This window comes from Gossypium hirsutum, chromosome D02, assembly GCF_007990345.1.
Source record: "Gossypium hirsutum isolate 1008001.06 chromosome D02, Gossypium_hirsutum_v2.1, whole genome shotgun sequence".
Lineage (NCBI taxonomy): Eukaryota > Viridiplantae > Streptophyta > Magnoliopsida > Malvales > Malvaceae > Gossypium > Gossypium hirsutum.
Genome location: NC_053438.1, coordinates 31,709,379 through 31,720,337, shown reverse-complemented (window position 1 = coordinate 31,720,337; position 10,959 = coordinate 31,709,379).

The following is a 10,959-nucleotide window of genomic DNA, read 5'->3' as shown; positions in this document are numbered from 1 at the left end:
GCAATTTAGGGGTACAATGGTAGAGGTTCCAAATCAACATTTAAAATAATTTTCCCAACTTTGTGATACTTTTCAGTATAATGGGGTCACTAATGACGCTATTCATCTTCAGTTGTTTCCCTTTTCTTTGATTGAGAGAATAATTCAGACATTTCTAGGTTATAGATACGATTTAATTTTTACTAATCTTTTCTTTTTGGGTTTAGTGTATGACTCATAGGAGGGGAACACTAGTAGAGCCAGTTACAGATTTTGAGAGAATAATTCAAAGAAATCATCGACAACAATAGTAGCAGGAGATGCATGATCCAGCACCACTTGCTGCCGGCAACGTACCATGCAAGAATCTGCTGTTCAATGAAGCTAATAATAATGCTTTAGAAGATCTACCAGCACCACCGCAGCTACTGTAAATTTACATATGTCACATAATGAGAGAACCCTAAGAGAGCATACATTACCAAGTCAGGACATGGTTCAAGAGAGCGTAACAAGGCCGACCATTATAGTGAACAACTTTGAGATCAAACTGACAATGATTCAGGTGATCCAGAATAATCTGTAATTTAGGGGTACAATGGTAGAGGTTCCAAATCAACATTTAAAATAATTTTCCCAACTTTGTGATACTTTTCAGTATAATGGGGTCACTAATGACGCTATTCATCTTCAGTTGTTTCCCTTTTCTTTGATTGATAACGCTTTTTCTTGGTTAGACTTATAGGCACCAGGATCTATCATGACATGGGATAAGCTCTCTTGAAATTTTTTATAGAAGTTTTCCCCTATTAGGAAAGTCATTCAACTGTGAAGAGAAATTGTTGTTTTTAGACAATTGGAAGGGGAAAGTTTTCACGCGGCTTGGAAATGTTTTAAAATGTTGATCCAGAAATGCCCGCACCACATATTATTTGAGGGGATGCGATTGGAGGTGTTTTACAATGGGTTGGATGGAAATGCAAGATCCAGATTAGATGGAGCAACAGGAGGAGCTCTCATGAACAGAATGTATAAGGATGCATACAAGTTAAAAGAATACATGGCATTGAAATCTTGTCAGTGGCCTACTGAACGATTCATATATGGCTAGAAATTAGCTACGGTAAAAGCTATCTAGGAAGATGATAAATACCAGCAGTTACTAGACAAACCTAACCTTATTGAATCCACAAATAGTGCACCATCTATGTATGGAGGAGACAAACCGCTCTTCTATTATATCAACAATCCTACTAAGGATGTGAATTACATCAGGAATATGGGTGAAAACCCTTATTCAAATACCTAAAATCCTAGTTGGAGAGATCACTCAATCTTGAGATGGGGAGGAAATCAATGAGGAGGTAATAATAATTCAAATCAAGCTAAAAACACTAATTACCAACCTCTTTATTAGAAGAGTAAAAGGCACGACCACTAACACATAGGTACTGTTTCCTTCTATATTAGAAGTGAAATAGAAACAGGATAAGGATGAGTTTGTAAGTTTTTTCTATTGGAACGTCAGCACCCCTACGGTGCAGCGGAAAAATAAAATATCCGGCGATCCTAACCATTGATCCATGTGTGAGGAATGAATAGGGCTAAAAAAGGGTTTCGAAATTACTGAATGGTGATTCTAAGTAGACAGCGATGCCTTGACAACGAGTAATCTGATCTACTATCGAATCTAACCGCAATCTATCGTGACCCCGACCTCTACGTAATCCACCCTGTTGACAATAAAAGGAAAGAATCCCAAAAATTATTTTTGATAAGATTTTGCTTTGACGGCTACTAGACCCACCAAGCAAAAAAAAAAGAGATTTTATATCCCTTTTTAGGGTTTCTTAAAATTAAATAAATATATCAACGTTTTTTAAACCAAAAATTATAATTACATTAATTATAATAATGATTTCGGTAAACTATATATTTATTTAAATTTAAATACTAACCAAATTCATGTTCATTATGCTTACAACAACCTTGTACATATAATGTGTTCGATATTTGATTACTCAATTAAATTAATTCTATAATTAATTTAATTCAATTGATAACCAAACACAATACCAACTATGTTTTATTCCGTTTATTTCAACTTTAGGGTGTGACCCTGTAGGTTCTTGTAACGTTAGCAGTAATACTAGAACGCTTCCAATGTTACAAACAATGAGTGGCACCTAGCAATGCATCATTGCTACCTAAGTCACAAGAAATCATGCTTCGACATAACCTTTTATGATTAACCTTTCATGAAATAATCCTTAAGTCCTTTATCTCTGGATTGGACACAAGTCATAGAATAGTCACACTTGCATAGTCCATCCCATGTTCCTTGATATCTTAAGTAGACTATGATATACAAATAAGTATGACATCTCATATCAACTTATTTGAGCATGCCCATGCATTTCTAGTCTCACTCAATCAAGTGGCCTAAGATATTGCTCCCATTATGTAGGAGGGACTTATCCTATATCGATCAACCATATCCCTCTACACAGATTGTGGTATATCTAACATTAGCCTTTATAGAACAACCGGTTACGGTGTACGTTTGACTGTATCAAAATACACAACTCACGATGTTGGTATTATGATGATCTCAAGTCTGAGGATCATATACATATTAATCACTATGAGTAATGTTGTGACAATTACATAATAATCCAAGAAACATACTCATAACGGGTCAGTCAAATATGTTGTTCTCTAACACACATATCCATGCATCGATCTTGACATTCCATATTAATGACAACTCTTTATCATCAATCAACTACATGTTAGTCTTAATACATTATTGTTGTCCTAGCTAACAATAATACTTGACTAAGGACCTTTTAAGAATAATCATATTATTCTCAGGACATTACTATAAAACAGTTTAATTATGCACACAGAAAAGAAACTGAAATAGTAATGGTAACGCCTTATATTAATAAACATGATAAATCAAGTATATTATTATAACCATCTCATGATTGATCTTTGGGCATACTCTAACAATCTCCCACTAGCACTGAGACCAATCACTTATATATCTAATACCAAGCAACTTAGTGTGACGATCATGCTTCTGCTATGTCAGAGGCTTGGTCAAGGGATCAGCGATGTTATCATCTGTAGGTACTTTGCATATCTTTACATCCCCTCGATCGATAATATCTCGAATAAGATGGTAACGCCTAAGTATATATTTGGATCGCTGGTGAGATCTAGGTTCTTTAGCTTGTGCAATAGCTCCATTGTTATCACATCGAAGGTCTATAGCATCTGATATACAAGGCACAACCCCTAGCTCAGTAATGAACTTCTTGATCCAAACCGCTTCCTTTGCTGCTTCACTGGTTGTAATATACTTAGCCTCTATTGTAGAATCGGCTACTGTACTTTGCTTTGAACTTTTCTAGCTCACAGCACCACAATTAAGGCAAAACAGAAAACTTGATTGTGATCGAGAATTGTCCTTGTAGGTTTGGAAGCTGGCATCAATGTAACCTTTTGCACTTAACTCTTCCTCACCTCCATATATTAGAAACGTATCCTTAGTTCTTCTTAAGAACTTAAGGATATTCTTGACTGTGGTCCAGTGACCTTCATCGGGATCTACTTGGTACCTGCTCGTCATACTTAAGGCATATGAGACATCTGAACGGGTACATAACATGGCATACATGATAGATCCAATAGCGGAAGCATATGAAATTTTACTCATGCGTTCTCTCTCTTGTGGAGTTGAAGGACACATTTCCTTTGAGAGTGAAATACCATGTCTCATAGGTAGGAATCCTCTCTTAGATTCTTCCATACTGAACCTTTTCAATACTTTATCTATGTATGTACTTTGGCTTAGACCTAGTAGTCGTCTTGATCTATCTCTATAGATCTTCACTCCTAAGATGTAAGTGGCTTCGCCCAAGTCCTTCATAGAAAAACAACTTCCTAACCAAGTCTTAATAGACTGTTAGGTAGGTATGTCATTTCCTTTGATAAGTATGTCATCCACATACAGTACCAAGAATGTTATAGTACTCCCACTAACTTTCTTGTAAACACATGGCTCATCTTCATTTTTGATAAAACCAAACTCTTTGATTGTATCGTTAAAATGAGGATTCCAACTTCGAGAAGCTTGCTTTAATCCATAAATGGATCTTTGTAGCTTACATACCTTTCTAGCATCCTTTGGATTGACAAAACCTTCTATGGGTCGTGTGGGCCTAATGGGCTTGTAGGCCTTAGATGGATAAAATCCACGTTAAGAGACAAATACTGGACTGGGCTATGTAGTTCGTATAGTCGTGACTGAATTTAGGCTAAATGGGCTATATGGGCTAAATATGGGCCTACTTGGGCCGAATATGGGCTTTGGGCCAATTTGTACCGTTATGACCATTTAGGTTATCTGTGTCATTCGAGGTGACTGTAGCCATTTGAAAAGGTTGTTAAATGACCGAAATACCCTCGAAGGGTAAAATGACCAAAATACCATTGGGGGTAAAATTACCGTTTTACCCCTAACTGACGAAATGACTGCTACACCCCTAGTGGTAGGTTGACTAATGTATGTATGAAAGTTATATGGCTGATACTGAGCATGACATCCTGCATTCACATATGTTATTATGGCATGTCATCCTGCATGGGGTTGGGTTAATATTGACGGAGGAAGTGTATGGCTTGTAGCCATTCTGTTCAAGGTTTACTGCCTTCCTACTTATGGCTTTTAGCCGTTCTGTTAATTGGCAGCATTGCTGCAATATTAATGGATTTTAACCGTTCTGTATACGGTGCCGAGCTATTCTGTTGACTTAGTGCTGCAACCGATGCTAAGCTTGGTGTGTTGGCTAGGTGGGTCGATTTTATCCCCACATGGTGTGTTGGTTGGTACGAGTGGTGTATTGGTTGGATTGGGCTGGATTTCTGTCTACATATTTGCAACTGATATTGATTCTATAATGGGCTTAGGTCTACCTAGTTCTGTTAATGGGTTAAGGCTCACCTGATACTATGCCTGTGATGGGCTTAGGCCCAGTCTGTTTCTGCATACCGTATATCTGACTGTTTGTATTAAGGGATTACACACTGAGTTTTAACAAACTCACTCCTCTGTTTAACTGTACAGGTTATCCCTAATTGTAGGCGGGTCAGTGCTACAAGGGACTCGATGATGGCCACACAACCGCATTAGCTTTCGGTTTTAACCTTTGATTTATAAGTAACTGAATTTGGGTATTTGTATATAAAAAGGCCTCTTTAAAGTTATAAAATTTAAATTGGGGTTTTTATTTATTTGGTTTGATATAAACTGCTAGTTGTAGAAAAAGATGGGTTTCCAAAAGGTAACTGCTTTCAAAGACACCACGTTTTCATAACATTTCCTAAAGCAAAACTTCCACAATAAATGAGATTTTGGAAAATTTATAATGTTTTAAAAGTGATTAGCTTTTAATGATGCACACTTGGAAATGAACAACCTGTTTTGGAATCACCGTTTAATAACAAAATGATTAATTGATTTTAAAGATTTCAACGACAAAAAGTTTTACGCTAAACACCTCAATGTGACATCGCCATATTCGGCCATAACTCCTAAGCCAGGTTTGGGGTGTTACATGTCTAACATTATGGTTAGCTAGCATTCCCTTATGATAAGAATCACATTTGAAAATGAACAATTTCATATACCTCTGAGGATAAAAGAACATATAGAATACCTAAAAGAGATCGTTGTCAGCTACTCAATTATAACCGCTACATTCAGATATCTTTACAATTCAAACATTATTCCACTGACTACTATAGTCATCAATAATCCCACATTATCCCATTCACTAAAGAAATCAATTGAGAAGACGTTCTAATTAATACATTCTTTAGATGCCATACCTGAATAAGTTGACTACCCATGATTAACCTCTTCTTTAATAGCGACGTTGCATATCCCGAATGATCTTTAAGAAAATCTAACATCTCTTGTAGAACTCTTTTTTCTTGCTAACCCATTCTCGGTTTTGACTGCATTATTATTCATTCAGCCACTGAACTCTTTGATTTCATACTTGTGGGCTTAATCAACAAAAATCTTGTGAATTTCGTTGTACAAGATTTTGAGGGTGAGGGGGTGGAGATCGTAAAGCCTCTAACTTTGACTCTCATATATATACACATAACATAACATTCATCATTAACATAATCATTATAAACATTTATTCATACCTTCATGAGTTTCTACTCATCCTTAACAACACTTTTACTCAGATACTTGAGTATCTCATTCAGCATTATTGAAATTAGCTTAGTTGGAAAACATCTTTGTCTAAAAATGAAACAAATCTCATAAGGCTCGGAAGGTATCAAACTATGATAGGTTATATAATGACATGTATTTCTAGACTCCACACATGCTACATTCAGCCCAAGAACTGACTAAATCACAGCTTTGATACCACTAAATGTAACACCCTTAACTTGTATCCATCGCCGAAATAGGGTTACAGAGCATTACCATAAAATTTTAACATAAAAACATTCATTCTCAAACATTTCATAAATCATATCATATTCCATGCAAACACTTGAATAACATCCCTTTTTCGAGCCCCCGAGGCCTTAGAAACACCTTAGATATGATTCGGGACTAAATTGAAAACATTTAGAACTTCAAGGCTAAAGATAGAAAAATTCATACTATAGGGGTTACACGGCCGTGTGGTTAGGCTGTGTGACTCACACGACTGAGACACACGCCTGTGTCTCAGGCCGTTTGGGCATTCAAAGTAGGGAAAAACTACTGAGACACACACTTGTGTCTTAGGCCATGTGGATGAGAAATAGGCTATTTTCAAGCCATTTCCTTCACCCTAATTATGCTAACACATACAAACCATTTGTACCTATTTCAAGAATTCAAAAATGTACCTAAAACATGCATAATAGAGCTAAATCAATATGGTATCTATCCATAAAACCAATATGTAACAGTCTGTTTTTAGTGAAATCAGAATAGTGGTTTCGGGACCACAAATTCAAAGTCAAAAAATTTATTTTATTATTATTTTATTATTACTCAAAGTTAGAACAGTAGTGTCCTATAAAAGTGTCACGAAGAAATTTTATCGTTTGCATGTTTAATTTGATAAAAATGATTAAATTGAAAAAGGTGCAAAATTTAAGTTCTATAAGCTAAAGGGATTAAATGGCTTTAATAATAAAATGTTGGAGGGCTTATGTTGTAATTAAACCATCCATAATGTGAGTGGACAAGTATGTACACTTTTTAGGTGATTTTCAAGGCTATTAATTAAGGTTAATTTAGTAATTTAAATAGGATTAATATAGTAAAATAATTAAAACAAAGATATCATCGTTGTTCTTTCTTCTCTACAACAATTTTAAAATAAAAGAGAAGCCATATTTGAAGCTTCAAGGTTTGGCCATAGCTCATCCTTGTATGTGAGTGATATTTTATTTCGTTTTTAATGATTTCTATGTTTTCGGGATCATTGTAGCTTAATCTAGCTAGCCCGGGGACTAATTTGTAGAATTGTTAAAAGTCTAGGGTTTTACCATGAACGTATGCTAGTATTTTTTATGTTTGATGGATGAAAATGAATGCTTGATGATAGTTGAACAACTTTAGTAAAGGAAAATTTGATGAATTTGTCAATTAGGGGTTAAATTGAAAAATAAAAAAATATTTTGGGTTAAATTGTGAAATAAAGGAAATGTAGGGATTGCTAAGGGCATTAGTGATATTCGTCTATACTGGGATTATATTAAATTACATGAATTTGCATTTTTATGAGCTAGGGACTAAATTGTATTGAATTTAAAATTTAAAGGCCAAAAGTGTAATTTTGCCAAAACATGATTTCTGGATTAAATTGGATAGAATGAATTTTGAATGAGTTAAATTTGATTATATAGATCAAGAAAAGCAACGTACGGATTTAGATTGGGGAAAAGAAAAAGTATTGGATTAATCGATCGTCTTTCTTCGTAAGTGTTTGAGGTAAGTTTGTATATTTAATGAGCGTTAAATTGTGTTTGATTTAAATGATCTTATGTTATAATCTTGGTAGTACGACTCTACAAAAATATCCAATGAAGTTTCAATGACTTTCGGATCCCGTTTGAACCTTAGGAGTATATAGTATACAAAAGACATGTCATTAAGGGTTACCGTGTTTCGGGTGCTGGTCTTGTACATCTTACTAGTAGCTGAGTTTCCAGCATGTGTTGCGGTTACTTGATAGCTTGTGTGAGCAGCAACGTGTAGGTACGTCCTAACTAACAACTTGTGTGAGCAGACCCATTTATGGCTCGAGAGAGAGCATTGATACGAGATATGAGATAGTAGTGGTTTTGACCACATGATGGCACATAGTGTGCGAGATTCTTATGTATTCGATATTATTCTAGTGGTTCAACGAGTATGAAAATGAGAAGGTTCGACAAACGCTTCAATAAGTGTTGTTATAAAAGTATAAAAAGATATGAGTTGATGATGCTTTAATTATGTTTAGCCATATACTTGAAAATATGAATGCTTATAAGTAGTATGTACAAAAGCTATGATTTTTTGAGATGATTTACTAAGCTATGTGATTATCTAATTTGATAGGTTGTGGTTGCTTAGGCTTATGCCAAGTCATGTTGGATTGTCTCAAATTGTTTTATGCTTATAAAATTGAAATGGTAAGCTTTGTTTATGAATTACGAACTTACTAAGCATTGTATGCTTACTTCATGTTATTTTGTTTTGTGTTTTTAGATAATCAGGAGCTCGTTCGAGTTGGAAGTTGTCAGAGACTTCATCACACTATCCATCAGTTATATCAGTTATTTTGAAGATTTTGAGTCATGGTTATAATCGAATGTATAGGTGTTTTGCTTGATGAATTCTAGCTATTAAGTGTGGATTGTATATTTATGACATTATGGTTGATGATCTATTTGGTATGATGTATATATTATGTGGTATTTTGTGTGGTTGGTAACTTGATATTTGTTGGCTAAAATGATGATATGGAAATGTTATAATATGAGTTGGTGAATGGTGAAAAAGGGGATAGCCCATAATGTTGCTAATGACTTGCTTTGGTAGTTTGAAAGTGATTATCTTTTGGTCAATTTGGCATGGTATAGGTTAGTTGTGAATATGGCTACTGTATTGATTATGTATGCATATTTGGTTTATGAACATTGTGGAAAATATAGCATTGGGATGATCCAATTAGTAGTTTAGATGTGGAATGAAATGGTTAGCTATTTAAGTAAAATTGATTTGTTGAAATTGAGGTGCCATTTTGGCATATTGGTTGAATGGTTAGATACTAGGTTGTTTAAGCTTGGATATGCATATGCAAAGTGAGTTTGAGTGCTTGATTTTAGGTGCAAATGGCTTGTGCATGAACTGTGAGTTTGGGTGAGAAAAATGGCTTGGAAATGACCTATTTTTCATCCACACGGGCAGAGACATAAGAGTATGTCTCAGCCGTGTGTCACACACGGCTAGGCGACACAGACATGTGTCCCCTGTAGCTTTCAAAAGGGTTGCAAGTTAGGCAATTACATGGCCTAACACACAGCCTGGCACATGGGCATGTGAGGTTATTTCGAAGGGTACACGGCCATGGCTTAGCAAGCAGGCATGTGGTTTGGCCTAGTGACCAAGTTAAAGAGTTACACAGGCACGGACATGGGCTAGGACACGGCCATGTGTCCCCATTTCGAATTCCTACATTGCCTAAGACACGGGCGCGTCTCTTGGTCGTGTGACCCCTGGAATTTAAAAAATTTTAACTTCTTCTGAAAAATTTCATATGTTTCTAATTTAGTCCCGATTTGTTTCAATGTCTTGTTTGGGCCTCAAGGGCTCGTATAAGGGGGACTGTATGAATGTTTTTGATTGATGTTGCAATGATTTAACTTGTGATTTGTTTATGGTTATAAATTGTTCATTGTATGATGTTATGCTTCGGTAATACTCTATAGCCCTAATTCGGTGACGGATACAGGCTAAGGGTGTTACACAATATGCCCAAAGGCACCTCAATCATAAACACCAAACATGCTTACACATTGCATGATTTTAGCCATTAAGCAACAATAAATTTCTCATCTAATTTTCTTACCAAACTTACCACCATGACCACATGCCAAAGTCATATACAAACATACAAAAACGGTCACTAAAACATACATCAACATGACCATTCTAACATCAACCATGAAAGCACCAAAATGTCAAGATATCATCAATCATAAAATACCTATACATGTGCATATTTAACCCTTTATCAATTAATTTGTTTCTATTTCAAACATATCAAAACAACCTTACCATTGGGACCAATTCTCATGCATCAAAACCATTTAAATTTCACCATTCTAGCCATTTCCAAAAGGTTCCAACAACCAACATATATACATACCAAATTATGTTCAAATGGTTATGTTCAAATGGTCATAATTCAAACAAACATACTTGACTAAATTTCATATCAAAACATGCCTTAAATGATCACTATGCAAACATGCCCACTCTTACCACTTTAGCCATAAAACCATGCATCAATTTGATCTTATACACACCAACCATTAAACATCAAAGTGCCAAAAGCACACCAACCATCAAGGCATCAAAATAACATAAGTTTTACAAGTTCATTGTAATATTACACATCATTATCATCAACTAAACAATAGACATATTCCACCTATACATGCCATTATAACCACGACCAAAGCATCAAAATATATTGATAAAATCGATGGATAGTGTGATAGATCTCCAACTAGCTTCCAACCCGATCGAGCTTTTGATAATCGATAAGGTAAATGAAAATAAGTACATAAGAAATGTATATCAGTAAGCTCGTTTAAAATTTAAGCATAATATTAAATTTCAATAATCAAATTATAGGTTAAAAATAAATCTATACCAGTGCCTCAAGATTTATCAAA